This window comes from Stegostoma tigrinum, chromosome 7, assembly GCF_030684315.1.
Source record: "Stegostoma tigrinum isolate sSteTig4 chromosome 7, sSteTig4.hap1, whole genome shotgun sequence".
NCBI lineage: Eukaryota > Metazoa > Chordata > Chondrichthyes > Orectolobiformes > Stegostomatidae > Stegostoma > Stegostoma tigrinum.
In genome coordinates, this window is record NC_081360.1 from 70,019,531 (window position 1) to 70,038,952 (window position 19,422).

The following is a 19,422-nucleotide window of genomic DNA, read 5'->3' on the forward strand; positions in this document are numbered from 1 at the left end:
TGAGCCATTGGACTAATGTAAACTACTGTGCTTCAGTTATTTATTTACACATTTCCATTAGCTACCATATGTTGACTTGGACAATAGACCTAACAAAACAATTATTTTTCAATTGTTTCACCTGTAACAAAATTGTATCTTACACATCAGAATGCCAATGAGCTCCATTGTTTCATTGTCTAACATTTATCATCTTAAAAAAAGAGGAAAATATTACTTTTGTGAAAGAAAAATGAATCCGACAGCATCATTCTGGGGTTAACACAGGCTCAGGGACTACCTGGAATTACACATAATTCACATTGGCTCATATGTATACAGGTAAAGAACACAGCTCCAATCACTCATTACACTCCGGTTTAATCACTGTGCTTTTGCATTGCAACTTACTGTGGTTTGAAATTAATTTCTGTGTAGCCTCAACAAAGTTGACTGGAAACCTGTCTCAACAAGATAAGTACAATGCATCTTTCACTGATTAGACTGAAGAATCATATTGAGATGAGTGGTGAGAGAGATTTTAACTTAAATGAGAAGGTGGGACCATGAGCAGTCAGCTCCTTAAACCTGAACCTTGGGTTGGTATACAAAATTCTTCAGGCAAAACCAACATCTTCCCAACTAAAAGGCTCCAATAAGATTTTATGGAAGCAACACACCTGGCATGGATGAGTGGCCAGTTAACCTTCTGAACAAGCATGTTGTTGATGTGTTCTTTGGGCTGCATTGTGAACACTGAAACGGGGTCCATACTGAGAAAATGTATCACAAGATTTATTCACATAGCAACTCATCAGACTGCAACTTAATGACAGACATCAATACAACCTGGGTTCTGTTACTTGATAGTGAGGTTGACTGACTAATATTCCTGATGACTATGAAGTACAGTAGTTTTAGCAGTCGCTAGCCAAGATGGAATTTATGTCTTCCACATGAATATCGCATAGCATGATGAAATAATTATCCAAACACTTTTTTTTAAATTCTTTCATGGGATATAGGATTCACTCTCTGTGTAGTATTTATTGCTCATCCCTAATGACCTTTGCGAAGGTGGTGGCTAACTATCTTTTTGAACTGCTAGTACAATTTGCACGAGAATATGAATCTAGAGGTCCAGCAAAAGTTGTGGGGACCCGGGTTTGAGTCCCGCCATTTCAGATGCTGGAATTTGCATTCAACAATAATTTGAAAATAAGAGTTTAGTGACGACCATGAAAACATTGCCAGTCATTAGGAGAAATCCATCTGGTTCACATGTTCTTTTCGGAAGGAAATCTGCCATCCATATCTGGTCTGGCCTGCATGTGACTCCAGACTCACTGTATTGTGTTTGACTCTTAACTGCCTTCTGGGCAATTAGGGATGGGCCATAAATACTAGTCAAGCCAATGACACTCACATCCCATGAGAAAAGTCAATATGCTGTATGTATTTCCACAATACCATTCGGGAGAGAGATTGAGGATTTTCACTTGGTAACACTGAAGGAATGGCAATATTATTTTCAAGTCAGGTTGGTGAGTGCCTTGTAGGGGTACTGGCAGGTTGTGGCATTCCCATTAATCTGCTGCTCTTGGCCTTCTAGGTGGAAACAGGTTTGGAATGTTCACTCAAAGGATGAATTTCTACAGTGCATGTTGTAAGTGATACACCCTAACGCTACTGAGTATCGATGGTGGAAAGAATCCCTCAAGCAACCAGTTTTAAAAAGTCAGGAGGATTATCTGTTGAATCTCTTCAATTTTGTTAAAGGCCTTTTCAACGGACAGCTAAGGGGCTAATGGCATACAGATCTGAAGAAAGGTCTAGGCCCGAAACATCAGCCTTCCTGCTCCTCTGATGCTGCTTGGCCTGCTGTGTTCATCCAGTTGTCCACCTTGTTATCTCAGATCCATCTGCTTGTGGGTTTGTGAGATGGATATTCAGGAAGACTACACATTCTAATTGACAGGGAGGAGGAACATAACAAGAAAAGGGATTAAAGTCCTCTGAGACAGGATAGACTAGTTCTGAGCAGTAGCATCTGCAGAAGCAGAATTAGACCACTCAGCAATAGAATGCACAGGTGGGTAAGAGAATGGTCAGACTGTAATGAAAATAATATTCTTATTAGATGGTCTAATAGAAAGGAAGAACACTTGCAGGCAGGTGTTTTCAGATTCGTCTGACCTGTGTGCCAGTCACTTAGCATTCTGTTGGAGCATTCATCATGGTGTCCCATAATTGTCAAACCCACTGCCAACATGCACAACCTATCAACTAGTTTCTTCATGGAACAACAAAGCAACTATTGGTGGCTTTCCACAGGCAGCAGTATATCATTTCCTCAGGGAATATCCAGATGCTCTGTTCATGAGGGCAAGGGATTACATTGATTCAAGTTGAATCACAGAACAAGAGCTCTAAAGTCAGTGGGCTTTGCCTTTTCTGAGAGATTTCTTTTGATGCAGGGGATCATTGTTTGCAGCTATGAGGTCATCAAGGCTCTGACTCACCTAGGGAGATTTCTCATCAGCAAATACTTTATGCAGGCCTTGAAACATTTTGCTGGGAGCTGTCTTGATGCCAACAATTTCCAGCAATTGCAACTGCACAGCTCTTTATGAAGCCATCTGTAGATGGTTGTTGGTGGATAAGGCATATCCTGTGTGAAGATAGCTAAGGCGTTAGTGACATTACCATCAGAGAGATGTGGAGACTGTAAGCAATTTTACCTCAGCCCAAGGATCATCAATCTGTGGTCTTCAGCCACCTAAAGATGAGAATCAGATGCCTTGACCAGTTGGTGGTGCCTCCCAGTATACAGCTTCATAGGCTTGCCCATTATGATGATCTGCTGATCTCTCCATTACATGGCCATTCGGTCAGGTATGGACCTTGCGGAGCATTAAGCATTGGAAAGGCACAAATCTGGATGAGTAGATAAAAATGCTTTGGCTGTTGCAGTCCTCGTCAAGTTAGCTCAATCCCAAACCATCTTCTAGTGGGCATGATCACATAGCGCAACATGATTTATAATTTGACAGAAGATACACAAGCATGGAAAACCATAAAAATGTTGAAGTTGCAAAAGAGTAACCTACTGCTGTTCAGATATATCTATGCATAGAATGACGGGGAGGACTTTACTGTGCATGGGGAAATTTTGGTAACGGGTAATTACACCAACTCCACAATGTGGTGATCCTTTCATGCTGTTGGCCGATAAATAGCTAAAAGTTTAGATGTACAATGCTATTCATTGATTAAAAAAAGATTTGCAAACCATAGCTGATGTTTTGGCTCATCTAATGTTGTTTATTTTGCTGAATGCTCCGTTGTTATATTTGCTACGGATTGGTCAATTGTACACAAAGCTCAGAATAGTTAGATTGTGCAAAGGAGCAAAGTTACCAGGGAAGACTGAATTTGTAGGGCAGCCACAACTGAACTACTCATATTAACTGCCAAAACTGAAAGAAATTAATGTGTTGCGTCAGTTATGAGTTGGCTACCACAATCTGGAGAAGCATTATCCTGGGGGTCGTCAAGGCAAAAAGATCATTCAGGTTTTAGAGAAAATATTACTTTTTTTTGTGTTTGATGAATTCTAGCTAAGATTTTCTACTTCTTAAGTTAAAGCTTGGATTGGAAACAAGCATGCTGAATGGTTCATATCTGACAAAGCCAGGGGGTTCATTATCTCATGTGATCACTTCGTTATCAGCTCATTATTTATGGAAGTGAAGTGTTGTGTGAGTTACTCAGTGTATCATAAGTGGTGAACCAACTAAAGGTTCTTTCCACTGGTGGAACCTCCTTATGTCAACAGTTCTGGCACTATTTTTAAAGGTCAGTTGGACTTATTTCAAGAAAAGTATTACCCATCAGCCCATGTTGGATGCTCCCAGAAGCAGTTAAGATGGATTGGCCATGGTAAATTGCCTCACAGTGGCAGCCTGTTACTTTGGGAGTTCCTCCAGCTCCATAGATTTTATTTTTAAACAGGCCTCCCTCTGCTTGTAGTCAGCTCCAATTTTGATATCAAGATCTACATGAGGACAATCTGCATGTGGAGGAGCAAACTGTACCATTATATTGTGTCCAATATCTACTGAATCTGGAGGTCTGTTACATTATTGTCATTCTTGATAAGCCCTAAAACATCACAGTGTACAGTCTGTATAGCATCTCAGCGTCTAATGGCTGCCTTCTACATCAAATCCTTAAAAATATTTGTAACAGAATCAATTCCTCCTGTCTCCTCATTCAATTTACAACATGTCAACTACTTTATAAAATCATCCTTTTATCCCTCTCTAAGCTTACCCAATGCATAGATCTTAATGAAAATAAGATGATACCAGTGAAAAATTAATGCACTTGTCTGGAGTATATAGTGTCACTTCCTGGTGTTTATCTGTGATCCAAAATGTTCCAAATGCTAAAGCTAAATACTCTCTGAAATTTGTCAATGTCCTTTAAGTACAAGAACCAAGTGTGACTCCATATTGTTGAAATCCAAAACAAATTATAGGTCAAAACTGCCAATAAATCCAATATGCGTAGGCCTGTTATATAGCTTGTGTTGCCATTTTAAAATGTGTGTGTCTTTGACTAAAAACCGTGTCCACTTCAAAAATATTTTCATACGTGCTAGCCGAAATTTATATGAGCCTGAGCCACAGAGTACCAATAAAAACATCAACCTCACTTTTGAGTTAGTAAGTTGGTACCTTCCTCACAAAAAATGTTTTACAACTCAGCACAATTAAACAGAATATAATTTAATTTCTGCCTAGCTTAACCAAGTCAAAATGATCAGCTATTGAAAAAAAAACTCAATTCCACAACAAGGCTAGGGAGAAACATTTCATTGTAGTTGTAGAAACTGACTTCATTGGCTGTTGGTAACAAGGTGTAGAGCTAGATGAACACAGCAGGCCAAGCGGCATCAGAGGAGCAGGAAAGCTGACGTTTCAGGTCTAGACCCAAAACGTCAGCTTTCCTGCTCCTCTAATGCTGCTTGGCCTGCTGTGTTCATCCGGCTCTCTACCTTATTATCTCAGATTCTCCAGCATCGGCAGTTCCTACCATCTCATTGGCTGTGGAGTATTTTAAGATGTCCTGAAGGTTTAAAAGTTGTTACAATAATTGTAAGTCCTTTGTTTATGTTCTTTCCTCACTGAGATAATGTATGTCATGTTTAGACTGTTCTAAGATTCACTGTGTCCATAACAGCAGCTTCATATATATCAGGCAAACATCTTCAGCACTGAAATGTCTACTAAATCATAGGCAGCACGCAATGGTAATCTGTCTTGCATTTACTATTGATGTAATTTTGCACATATCAAATATATTTTTGGGTAATAAAGCTAAACATTAATAATTACCAGACAGATGACTTGCCTATACTTCTGAACTTATGGTTTTTAAATTTTTAAACCCATAGAGAGTCATGTTTAGAAGTTTTTAAAGGTACCCCGCATAGTACATAGTTTTTGTAAGTCACACATGTGCAAGTATTTATATTTTAAGATATTCTAAATTCAATTGTTGTGTGCTTATTTGTATGGCTTTATTACAAAGATATGCTGCTACTCAGTATTAATTATACCATACATCTAAAGGTGCCTATGGGTAATTCTAATTATTCAAAAACCTATTAATATAGCATATAAATATATCTAACAAATGCCATTTACAATTAATTTCCCTGTGCACTCCATTATATAATTTAAAAACAGTTTGGGCATTCAGCCACAGATGACAACAGTCTAAAATTTGCATTGAAATGAATAGTCAGGAGTGGTACGTACGGAAGTAGAATTCAAATTCTGTAGTGGCACAAAAAAGACAGGAGCAGATCAGTCACCCATTGTATGCCTTCACCAACTCTCTTTGCCATGTGTAGTGCAGGCAACGAGTTAAAGTTCTAATTTATTTCAATGGATAGAATAGTCAGGCAGGCTATGTGACGATGGGCTAAAATTTCTCTTACATTTCGCACTCCTGCTTCAATTTAATTTTGCATCCTCACCTTCTATTCCTTTTTTTAAAAAAATCATTTTAGAATTACTTACATCTAAATATATATATATTTATTTACTAAGGATTCAAAGGGAATGTTTAATCAACATTGTCACAATTTATTTAAAAGAACAATTGCCATCTCACTAAGAAGAGCATTGGAGGGCAGCATTACTACTAGAAGTAGAATACAATATGAGAGACATCTACCCAAAGAAATGACTGAAAATGATCATTTTCTCATGATACAATTTGGAGTAGTTTCAATGCATCAGGCAGATAGGCAGTTAAGATCATCAGGGTCAGTTGGTTGCCCTGGAGTGAACTTCTTATAAGCAACAAGCCGGCTGGTGGGGTTTTTCCAGACCATATGCACATTGACTCTTAAAGACATTATTGGGACTCAACTAAAATTCTTATACACAGGTTGAATTGGAAATAGCAATGAATTTACTCCAAACAGGTAAGAAAATACAACTAAAGTTTCTTTCCTTGTGGGAGCAGAAAGAGAAAAATTGGTTTTCCAAGGCCAACAAGAAAATTGACACCTCACTTTGCCACAATTAAGCCCTCACTTTTGTCACCCTCCCCAGCTCCCCACCACCCCTACCCCCTGCACACAAAAAACAGTTGATGGGGATAGCTTGAGATAACAAGGTGTAGAACTGGATGAACACAGCAGGCCAAGCAACATCAGAAGAGCAGGGAGGCTGACGTTTCAGGCCTCGAACTTTCTTCAGAAATGGGCCCGAAATGTCAGCCTTCCTGCTCCTCTGGTGCTACTTGGCCTGCTGTATTCATTCAGCTCTACACCGTGTTATCTCAGATTTTCCAGCATCTGCAGTTCCTACTATCTCTGATGGGACTAACTTACATGCTTTTGGTTGATAGTCTCTAAGCCATAAAAGCAGCACAGATTTTGACTAAAATCTTCCCAGCAAATTCATTACAAAGTCCATTACATTGCTGTACACTGCTAAGTGCATGTGTGAACTGGGACTATATCATTCACTTCATAATCCAGTTACTGATTTCATTTCAGATTTTTCTAAATTTTGAATTATTTGTTACATATTTCACATCTGCAGCTAGCAGGGATTTTCCACAATTCATTTCCCAGTTAAGAGCAGAGGCCAGTGCCTGTTTGTATGGCTTTACTAATTACGTAAGGTGATTTGTCCTTTAAGCTTCACATTTTCATGCTGCTAAACTCAACTACTTTCCATTTGAGGCTTACTTTAAAGACTCAGTTGAGTCTTGACTCTCACTGCGTGAGACATTACAGCTGCAAAACCATTCCACAGTTGAAGATGTTTGCCAAGTCAAGATGCCATGCAATCAAACGCCAAATCCTCGATATGAATGGTTGTATTTCTTGAGAACAGACAGGAAGGCTGTTTAAATTATAAACTGTTATGAGCTGCTCAAATTCAGAAATACTAAATGATCCTGAAAATCATTCCAATCTGGATCAATTAGAATTCAGGATTAATGATCTAGCACAACTCTAGTGAGCAGCACCTATGAATCCAATGAAAATTCTCATTTACTGGAGAGGCCAGGAATGTTCTGTAGATAAACAGAGTAATAGCAATTGATAGAATCAAGCTGACAGCCTGAAATTGCTTTGCAATTGTGTTGCATTTCATATTAAAATAGACATAGGGTTACGTTTTAAATGTACCGACTGGGTGTAAAATTAAAATTGTGGATCAGCATTTTTTATATAGAAAGTGTCCAATTTTTCATTTCTATTGCAGATAATGGAAATAAGAAATTGAATGGTTTCTATAATGACTAGTCAATGCATAGTGCCAATTTTATGCTTGGCTGGCATGTTGAAAATCTATACCATAGATTTAAAATACAATCTCCACAGTTACATTTTAGCATGACTGCACCTTCAGAATGTTTTCCTTTACACAAGTACATGTTTCCTACTACCTTTAAAATAGCAACATTAGAATTCAGAAAAGAAAGTTAGTGTCTTTAAAGCTAGATCCTATTCCTTAAAATTCTTCATGGATTAAAGTAACTTAAGCCTTAAAAATATAATTGTTCCTCTCTGATATTTATTGTTCAGCATCATCAAGGAGAAATGACTGAACCATGATAATCTTTTAAGCAAAAAAGCCAAATGTAATAGCTTGAATTCTCCAAGCAGTAGTAATGCAGTGTATATCGTCCACAAAAGTGTCCTTAATCCAACAAAACTGCACAATTCTTCTGGGATCTTCTAATCCCAGCCATCACAGAAACATAGAGCACTGCACCTCTCAGCAACTTCAACAAAGCAGAGTAGAGCTAAAGAAGCAGAGAACATGTCCCTTTCTTTTGAAACTATCTGTGAAATTCCGCCAAGTGTCTATAGGTCCATCCAAAATGAGTAAGTGGATGGGAATTAAGTAGATGAACGATCAATTGGGTTCATTGGTGAGTAGATGAGGGGAGTAGCGTGAGTCAGATAGCTTAGGAGTTGCATGTGTGAACATGTGTGTGTAGGTGAGTGGGTCACTGCGTGAGTTGGGCAAGTAGGATTGTTTAACTCTCACATTGCAGCACTGGCAGTGCTGGCATTTGTTGTCCATGATAATCACCCTTAAAATTATTGGCTTGCTTGCCATTTCAGAAGGCAGTTAGAAGTAAACTATGGTGCAATGGGTTAGGAGTCACATATAAAGAAGATCACATGAAGATGGAAGATCTCCCTTCCTAAAGGACATTAGTGAACCAGATGAGTTTTCATGACAATTGAAAATGATTACATGGTGGGTACTAGACCTGCTTTAAAGTCCAGATTATTTTTATTGAACTCAAATGTCATTATCTGCCATACTGGGATTCAAATCCATGTCCCCTGAACATTAGCCTGGGCCTCTGGATTACTAGCCCAGTGATATTTCTGTGAAACCGTTCCAAACTGATCATCAAAACTTGAAGCTTCCCAGGAAAACCTTGCAAATGTCGATGCATTAAAAGTTCCACAAGGACGACTGAATGTCTGGTCATCAATGCTATAGAGGCTAATATATGTCATACTGAAATAGTGCTCAGGTTCCCTTTTTTGTTATTAGCATGTCATTAGTTAATTTGTTGTTGTTAAAAGAAGTATCTGTGAAACTCAATGTCATACAGTAAATTTATCGTTAAACATGGAAAGTTGTCATATTTAATCATTTTGGAAGCGATAAAATTACTCCTCGTGTCAAAAATATTACACATATTGGCCAGAGTTTTCACCTCCTCAGAATTTTCTTCTTATGTCCATGATGGGATTGAAGAGTGTGAGGGACTACCTGCTAATGTTCTGATTATGTTCCTCTCAGCACATACGTTTGCAGCAAAAGAAATATACCAGATTTTATATATGGGAAGCTTTGAAGCCTGCTGAGACTTTCCAAGTTCTGACACCTGAGCAACATATTCAGAAAGCACCCCAACAGCAGTTCACTTTCTACTCACCACGAGTGAGATTCAAACTCTGCACTTCACAAACAGCTACCCCAAGAGCTATCAAAGTCCTAGCAAAAGGAGGCACCCCGCTTTAGTGACACTTTTCCAGATGTCCTGGGGAGGAGGGAAGCTTTTTTTTAACTAAGAGTGACAATATGAAGACATCCACATTGATGAAAGCAGTCTGGATAGACATGGCTGTGGGGCCAGTACCCACGGGCAGCTGAGGGCAACTGTGCTTCAAAAGGATGAAGGATCTGTTGCGGGGTGGGAACCACCATCTTTGTGGCTCTATTGTATGAGTTCACAACATAAGCTTGCCATTACACACATCTAAAAGATGTTGAACACCAAGTCTCTCCAATAGATTCCTCATGTGAAATCAATAGCTGTCACTTAATTGCAGCTGCCAAGGTAGTTTGACTAGCTCCACAGTGGTACTACCTCTCATAGATCTGCCAATTTTTGTACATAAAACTTAAAAGTAGCAGACCACCCACCATCAGTTCACTACCACTTCACCGCAACTAGGGACACATACTCATCTGATAGCTTCTCACATGGCGCAAGGAATCAGCCACAAAAAGTGGCGTTTGAGTTCAGCCCTGCTTATCTGTCCTGGTCAGGTTTGTTGGCATCAGCCTTACTTAGGCAGGGTTATTGGCCCAGTCAAACTTCATTTCTAACACAGTAAGTGTTTAACAATGAAGAGGCAGACTGCATAGAATTGAGACTTTTCATGAGCTGATCAAAATGGAGAAGGTCACTCTTAACACTGTCAGTATGTTCTCCAATAAGTGGCTTGATTATGAAGGACCCAAGTAACTGAAGGACGTTGTATCCACTGAAGCTTGACAGAAGATGTCAATCTCACCAGGTAACCACCTATTATAGATAGTCATGTTTGTATATAGATGTGTTTCTCATTTTTGGCTAACAGAATTTAGCCCGAGAAAGTTAGAATTGTTAATGAGTAGACATGAGATTGTAATAAATTCAAAACACTTCGGGAAATCTAACCTGCCTGAAGCTTGTGGAAAACTTAATGGCAAATCAAGCAACGAAGTAGGATTCAAGCGCGGGAGCAGGGAAGTTTTTCTTGGTGAGATACAGAACACTGTGTGCAGTTTTGGTCTCCTTATCTGAAGAAGAATGTTCTGGCTATGGAGGAAATGCAACAAATGTTTACCAGACTAATTCCTGGGATGGCAGGATTAACATCTGAAGAGAGACTGGATCAGTTGAGGCTACATTCACCGGAGCTTATAAGAATGAGGGATGATCTCAAAGAAACCTATAAAATTCTAACAGGTCTAGCACAGGAGAGATGTTCTTGATGACCAAGGGAGTCCAGAGTCAGGGTCACATATTAAGGATATGGCAGAGGCCGTTTAGGGCTGAGAGGAGGAAAAATATCTCCACCCAGAGAGTGGTAAGCCTGTGGAATTTACTTCCTTAGAACATGGCTGAGCCCAAAACATTAAAAGTTTTCAAGCTAGTGTTAGATATAATTCTTAGGGCTAAAGGAGTAAAGGGTATGGTGAGAAAGTGGGAACAGAGTACTGAGTTGGATCATCTGCCATGATCATACTGAATGGTAGAACATGCCTACTGGTGGGAATAGTTTCCTCCTGCCATTAATTTCTTTGTAATTATGTTCATAAAAGTTCGATCCACCATTAAGAAACTAATTTTTTTGCTTTCCACCCAATTAATATCCTGCATCTTCCCTTGTAAAACTTCAAGTAGGCATGGAAAATTCCACCCGTTATTTGTTATGGCAGCTGTGCATGCATGAGGGCTTCTCTGATATTTACAATAGTTATTAACATCTTCAGTTAGAAAGTATACATTCCAAAGAGAAAAACTATTCACAGATATCAGTTAAATAGATCATGCATAAAGCTTTCCATCAAAAGGATGAAATATTCTTCACCAGTTATTTGTCCTACGATTAACTTCAACCTGTATTATTCAATGTAACATTCAATGAACAAGTAAAGTGTAACTGACAGCAAGAATTATCTGTGGATGGAAGTGTGCATGTCATTGTCTTACATTAGAGAAGTATTGTATGCAGTGTATGTGGACTTCTAAAATAGGGAATGGAATTCAGGAGATGCAGCAAAAATTCACCCCTAGGAAAAAGAGGCATAGCACAGGGAGAATGAGGCAACCATGGATGACTAAGGAAGTCAGGAATAGCATAAAAGCAAAAGAAAAAGCATATAATGTGGCAAAGGGAAGTGGGAAATCAGATGATTGGGAAGCTTACAAAGACCAACAGAGGGTAGCAAAAAAGAAATAAGGAGGGAGAAGATTAAATATGAGATTAAGTGAGCCAGTAATATAAATGAAGTCTGTAAGAGTTTCTTTAGGTGTATGAAGGGCACCATTGAAGCAAAAGTGGACATTGGACTATTGGAAAGTGGTTTGGAGAGTGGGGAACAAGGAAATGACTGTGGAACTGAATAATTACTTCACGTCAGTTTTCAAGGTGGAAGACACAAGTATATCCCAAAAATTCAAGAGAGTCAGGGGCCAGAGCTGAGTATGGTGGCTATCACCAAGGAAAAGGTGCTAGTAAAACTGATTGGCCTGAAGGTGGACAAATCAGCTCGATTAGATAGACTAAACCCCAGAGCTCTAAAGGAGATAGCTGAAGAGTTAGTGGAGACATTATAGGTGATCTTTCAGGAATCACTAGAATCAGGGAGGGTCGCAGAGGACTGGAAAATCGCGAATGTAGCACTCCTGTTTAAAAAGTGAGTGAGGCAAAAGACAGAAAATTACAGGCCAATTAGCCTAACCTCAGTCATGGACAAGATTTTGGAGTCCTTTGTAAAGGATGAGATTTCTGAATATTTACAAGTGTATAGTAAAACAGGGCAAAGTCAACATGGTTTCATCAAGGGGAGGTCAAGCCTGATAAATCTGCTAGAATTCTTTGAGAAAGTAATGAGCAGGGTAGACCATGTAGAGCCAATGGATGTTATCTACCTGGACTTCGAGAAGGCCTTTGATAAGGTGCCACACAGGAGGCTGCTGAGTAAGATAAGGGCCCCAGGTGTTGGATGCAAGGTTCTAGCACGGATAGAACATGGGCTGTCTGGCAGAAAGTAGAAAGTAGGGATAGAGGGGTCTTTCTTCGGATGGGAGCCAGTGATGAGTGGTGTTCTGCAGGGATCAGTGCTGGGACCACAACTCCTTCACTTTGTACATTAATGATCCAGATGAAATAACTGTGGGCAGTCTGGCTAAGTTTCCGGACAAAGATAGGTAGAAGGACAGGTAGTATTGAGGAGTTGGTGAGGCTGCAGAAGGACTTGGACAAGTTAGGAGAATGGGCAAAGAAGTGGGAGATGGTGTACAACATGGTAAAGTGTGAGGTCATGCACTTTGCTAAGAAGAATAGAAGCATGGATTACTCTCTCAATGGGGAGAAAATTCAGAAGTCTGAAGTACAAAGAGACTTAGAAGTTCTCGTCCAAGGTTTTCTCAAGGTAAACTTGTAAATTGACTCAGTAGGCAGGAAGGCAATGAAATGTTGGCTTTTATTTTGAGAGGACTTGAATATAAAAGCAGGGATGTACTACTGAGGCTTTATAAGGCTCTGATCAAGCTACATTTGGAGTATTGCAAGCAGTTTTGGGCCCCTTCTTAGGAAGGGTACACTGGGTTCAGAGGAGGTTCACGAGAACGATCCCAGGAATGGTAAGCTTAATATATGAGGAAGTTTTGAGGACTCTGGGACTACACTCACTGGAGTTTAGAAGGAGGTGGCGTGATCTAATTGAAACTTCCACAAGACTGAGTGGCTTGGACAAAGTGGGTGTTGGGAAGATGCTTCCATTGGTATGAGAGTCTAGGACCCAAGGGCACGAGGGAAGACAGAGATAAGGAGAAACTTCTTCAGCCAGAGAGTGGTGAATCTATGGGATTCACTGCCACAGAAAGCTGTGGAAGCCAGATCATTGAGTACATTTGAGACTGTGCCAAATCAATTAACTGTTCTTTCAACATTTATTTACTTTTAAGATTCTGAAGAAGAGTCTTAGTGGACCTGAATCGTTAAATCTATTTCTCTATTTACAAATGTTGCCAGATTTGTTGCATTTCTCTAGAAATTTCTGACTTTTTAAATTTAAATTATCCAACACTTGCAATGCTTCGTTTTTAGCTTTTACTTTGTATTTATAGTCTGTAACATTTTTAAAGAAAAACTTTTGCTCACAGAAATTGTATTTCTTTTGCATTTCTCTTATCCTTGAAACATCAACACTTGTATACATCAAACCTCAAGTTAATTAAGGCAACAGATAGTTTTCTGGACATTTTGCATTCCCATTATATTTTGTAATGGGACAATAAGGTTGGTTCTGTTCCATTACTGTGTCTACCGTCATAGATTAAATAAATTAAAATGCCATCATCATAATCAGAAAGAAGAGTATTATTTGGACAGCAATGAGGCTGCTGTGCTTCCTAAACCACTTAAGATCCATACCCATTACTTTGAAGTTCATAGGAGATCTGATTTATTGGCTCTAGTTGTCAGGAATTTGTCAAGAAAATGACATATGCCGATAGCAATCACACCAGTATCACACTTCAATTAAGGTAATGAGCAAATGGATAATGATCTCATTGGAAACAAGATTAGAGAAGCTTTCAATGTCACTTTTACTGTGAACAGATATGTATAATTTACTACAAACAAATTGCTCTGCAAGTGCTAAATATTATACAATATATTATTAATTGAGGTGTTTCCTTCAATTAATAAGGAGTCCTTTGAACAAATTAACCATAATAGATTTCAAAAACAGTTTGAGGCATCAAAGTCATTTATGACCAAAAATATGTATCTTAACTGATTGATGAGGTTGTTAGATTAAATTACATTGAGACCTTTCATTGATAAATCATGTGGCCTCAATATCTGCACTAGAAGCCAATTCATACTGATTTACTGTCTCTGTAAACAGTTTCTTTCCTCTAAAGAGTTAGGTAGTTACAATTGATCAGCATCACCAACACAACAATTTTGCTTTCAGATACTGGTGGATAATCAAAAGCCTTTTGTTCTACTGCCCTCTATTGTCATTCATAAAAACTAGTTCTCCTCTATTTGCAAAAAGCAACAGAAATAGAAGAAATCTTCTACCTTTATTGCTGGCATAAAAACAGGTCCATTTTTAAATTTGGAGTTGGACTGTCTGCAAAGCACACCCTGTAATTTCTCTTTGCCAAAGCCAGTAAATGACATTGTCCCTTAGGGTTCACTGACTAAGGAGGAAGGATAGCATGTACTTGCCTAAACGTCCTGAGGCATCGATGCTCAAACATAGTGAGACAGGAATTAGTTATTTAAAAACTAATCATCTAATCGAATAAATAAATAATTTTACATTGAAATGACAGAACAGTCGGTATGCCATAAGTTCAACAATGATATCAGAAAGCAGCACTTGCAGATTTCATCTGTCTGGGTACTGTGAAATATTCATTTTCCGACCTTGGTCACCATACAAACATACCTGTATAATGGCAATTCCGTGTAAATCATTTCTATGTATTTAGCCCATTAGTTAATCAAGAATGCTTCATGCATGTAGATAGAGGTGATTACCTACTTTCAAAAGAACTTAACATCTTTTGTAAGAAAACCCATAGCACCAAGTCATACAATTATTAGAACAAATATCACTGAACAGGCCGTCCCCAGGTTATGAATGGGTTAAGTTCTTGAGCGTGTTTTCAAGTCGAGTGGTACACAAGTCAGAACACTAATGCAGGGCAATATAAAATAATTGTTTTTAAGATCAGGAAACGTTCATTTGTTGCATCTTTAAAATTGTAGTCCCGTGTGGGATTGTGTTTCTATCTATGAGCACCCATAAGCCCAAAGTTTGTAAACCACAAACTCCCGGTATGATGATATGTCATCTTTGGAAGATGTGAATCAACCTTTCTTAGGTATATTAAATAAACCATCTGAATCAGATATGACACAGATCACAAAAGTTAATGGTTACCCAACTAGTTTTCAGTTTGACACCGGGGTACGTGTTACTGGGAAAAGAAAATCCATTGAAGAGAATAAAACCACAGTCTTTTCATAGATAACTGTACGGTGCAGCAGAGTACTGCTCAAGATAAAATGGACTCTACATGCTATTCTTAAAATATAGAGACCAACACTATGTGGAAAATAATACGTACATCATGAAAATTCAACACTTGTCCCTTCCAAACAGAAAAGTGTGCTTTACTCTTAAAATAACAACGTTGAAGAATTTCATCAAGTTCAGAAGTCAAATAGCAGTGATTGCTTTAACTTTAATCAATGAGATGAAGATTTCATAGGTCTCAAATGAATGTTCTCTGAACTAAAGTGTGAATATGAGTCACCCGATTGAAGCATGTCTGTATCCAGTAACTCTGCAAGATTGAGCGGTTGGATGCTACCCCAATTTTACAGTTTAGAGACTATTTAATTGACTTCCAATGGCAGTAGAATCTTCAAAATTTGATCATAAAAAAAATTAGAGCTACCAGGCGTTAGTAGCAAGCTGTTGTTGCAGCCAATTGAACTGTTCAGAAGAAGTAGTACCAAAGAATTTCAGTAAGCTTTACTGTACATGATTGAACTTCATTAAATGATAAAGTCATCCAATGGAAATGATCACATACCAGTCTAACTCAGTACAACGTCAAATGGAGATTACTTCTTTCAGAAACATAGCTATCTTCTGTCACATGAATTGAGGAAATTAACAATCCTTTGAAAGTGGCACGGATGCTCAGTGGTGAGCACTGCTGCCTCGCAACGCCAGGGACCTGGGATCAATTCTAGCCTCAGGCGACTGTCTGTGTGGAATTTGCACGTTCTTCCTTGTCTGCGTGGGTTTCCTCCAGGTGTTCCTCCCATAATCTAAAGATGTGCAAATTATGTGGATTGGCCATACTAAATCGCCCATAGTGACCAGGGACGTGTAGGTTAGGTGGATTAGCCATGGGAAATGTAAGGTTACAGGGATATGCTAGGCAAGTGAGTCTGGCTGGGTTGCACTTTGTGGAATTGTTGGGCTGAATAGCCTGTTTTCACATTGTAAGGATTCTACAAAAACAAATACACAACATTGCAGAGGAAAGTCTGGATATCAGAGTCACTAATATTCCAGGACAACAATGAATTGGAAGTGAATGGTTTGTTCACAAGCAGCAGCCTTCCAATCAAAACAGGTCATTGGCCACTTATAAAGTCAGGGACCTAGGTAGGTGTAGGAGATAGGGTTGTGGTAGACTTACTTTATTTACTAGGAAAAAGGTATAAAGAATTGAATATCAAGAGAAAAAAAATGGATGGGGTGGGGTGGATGTTGCATAAGACAGCTAGTATCTGAAAGGATTAACTGATATCATGAGATAAGCTCCACCCAGTAGGATATACAATGCTGATCCTGGGTGGAGCTGGCCAGTTTTGTTCTGTTCTAGTAGTTGTACTAGCATTACACTTATGTTGCCAGCAGCAATGCAGATTTAGTCTGATGTTAGAAACGATCAAATACCTCAGTTAAATTATTATTGTTGACTCATATTGAGCCTATCTTCTGCTGAAGACTTTATGTCAGCATCCTTTCCCACTTTCTACCAACAATTCAGACTGATACCAAAAGAAAGATTGGTGCCAATGAATCTACCCAAGGATTCTCCTGTGATTCCAGTAAATACCCCAACGCTATGAGAATTTGTAGATCTGAGGAAAGGTCACTGGACTCGAAACATTAACTCTGCTTTTTTTCTATCACAGATGCTGCTAGACTTGCTGAGCTTTTCCAGCAATTTTGTTTTTGTTCTTGAATTACAGTGTCCGCAGTTCTTTCATGTTGGTTTTACTATGAGAATTTGGACTTCTTACCTGGCTTTTGTATTTTAATTTGAGACTTAACATGGATATCCAAGTGCTTTCCTGTATCAAATTATACATATTCAAAATCAACTCATACATTGGCAAGGGAAGTGAGTAATCTAGCTCATGGAATTATGGAACTTGGTTCATAGAACAGAGAACAGTACAGCACAGTACAGGCCCTTCGGCCCATGATGTTATGCTGAACTTTCACCCTAATCCTAAGGTCTATCTAACATCCACCTCTACCTTATACCATCAACCACGTGCCTATCTAACAGCCGCTTAATTGCTCCTAATGAGGCCAACTCCACTACCGTCTCTGGTAATACATTCCATGCCCCTACCATCTTAGGCTTAAAAACTAGGTAAGTTCCTTGATTTCCATAGATTTAAATCTTCTGGCCTTCAGTAACATTACTTGTGTGGTCTCAACTATGTCTGCTTTCCCAATTTAACTTTAAACTTCCATATTATAACTTTAATGAAAGTTTGTTTTGCGTGCTGGTTCAACAATCACAACTGAATGGTATTATGTGAACAAAGCCAAGTTTTCAACAATGGCTCTAATCCACTTACAATAACGTTGGTTAGTTAACATGATTTCACAGATTTCCCACAGTAAAAATTGGCTTTATTTATTAACATGAGTGACATTGCATTACTGATTATTTAAGAAAGTAGTTTTTTAAATTTATATGTTCTACACCCTGTTCTTTCAGTACAGTTGTCATAAAAGTACATAGTTCAAAAATACATTGAGAATATAATCATATATATAATCAATATAATCTGTAGATATTTGCCTCAGCATTAATAGTGGATAAATCAGATAAAAGAGAAAATACACCTGAAGGGAAATTGTTTATCTTAATTATATTTTACCTGAAATAGATAAAGCTGATTTATGCCAGAGAGAAAATACAGCCTCAAGTCAGACAACAACCATATTATATTAAAGTTAGCAGTATCTCAGTCAGAACAGACTGTCCTTCAGAATGTCATGTTGGTTGATTATTTTGAGAGTAACATCTCCCTCGAACATGGGAATTAGTTTCTTTTATTCACACTTCTGCTTCAAAGTTTAAGAATGACACAGATTTAGGTATTGAGGCCAGGTTATCTGGAGATAAAAGATCATAAAACAATGAGATAAAAAAGCAGAAGTAGGTCATTTGGCCCATTAAGCCTGCTCTGTCATTCAGTTAGATTGTGGCCAATCTGATTATCCTCAACTCCACATTCCCCATAGATATTGACTCCGTTACCGAATAAAAATCTCTACATCGATACAACTTCTTTAAAATGAGTATCAAGAACTAATATACTACGTTATCATCTTTTTTAAAAAATTGAGTTAAATATTTGTTTGGCATCATCATTTCTGACTGAGTTATTAAATTGTGGAAACATGAAGGCTTTAAATATACAACCTTATTAGCACAAATAACAATTGACAACTATTCACTACATCTCAAAACAATAACCTTCCCTGAACTGAGCCAAATATAAATGTTGTGGGCTTAATTCATCTCATTGTGAAATATATCAAATTTATGGAGGATGAAATGTGAGGAAAGTCTGAAATGGAGCAACATAAAGTGAGTCTTGATAGGGCACAAAAGGCCAGAAAATATCATTTCTATAACACCAGAATAAATTAGCATCAATCACCTCAGTAGGTTTGACCTAACCTGGGGAGGTGACGGCTTATTGGTATTATCACTAGACTGTTAATCCAGAGACCCAGATAACATTCTGGGGACATGGGTTTGAACCCTGCCACGGCAGTTGGTGAAATTTGAATTCAATAAAATATCTGGAATTAAGAATCTAATGATGACCAACAGCCCTGCTTTAACTCAATGCCACAGCATGTCCAAAGGGTTGAATTGTCTACACCAACCCCTATGATCCAATGTTAATGTGTTCTTTTCATGGCTGAGAAAAGGGAGGTTAATATGGGGAATGAAGAAATGACAGAAGCATCGAATAAATACTCCTGGCCAAATTTTCATGACTATTAATCCTACTAC

At 38.4% G+C, this 19,422-nt stretch overlaps 1 protein-coding gene and 1 long non-coding RNA gene across 2 annotated transcripts in view; one reads left to right on the forward strand and one right to left on the reverse strand.

The window, feature by feature from the left end:
* Positions 1–19,422, reverse strand: part of LOC125453891 (inactive dipeptidyl peptidase 10-like) — a 1,598,661-nt gene that overhangs the window by 1,331,413 nt on the left and 247,826 nt on the right. The window lies entirely within an intron of this gene.
* Positions 1–19,422, forward strand: part of LOC125453893 (uncharacterized) — a 53,113-nt gene that overhangs the window by 859 nt on the left and 32,832 nt on the right. The gene's annotated exons all lie outside the window — the stretch shown is intronic.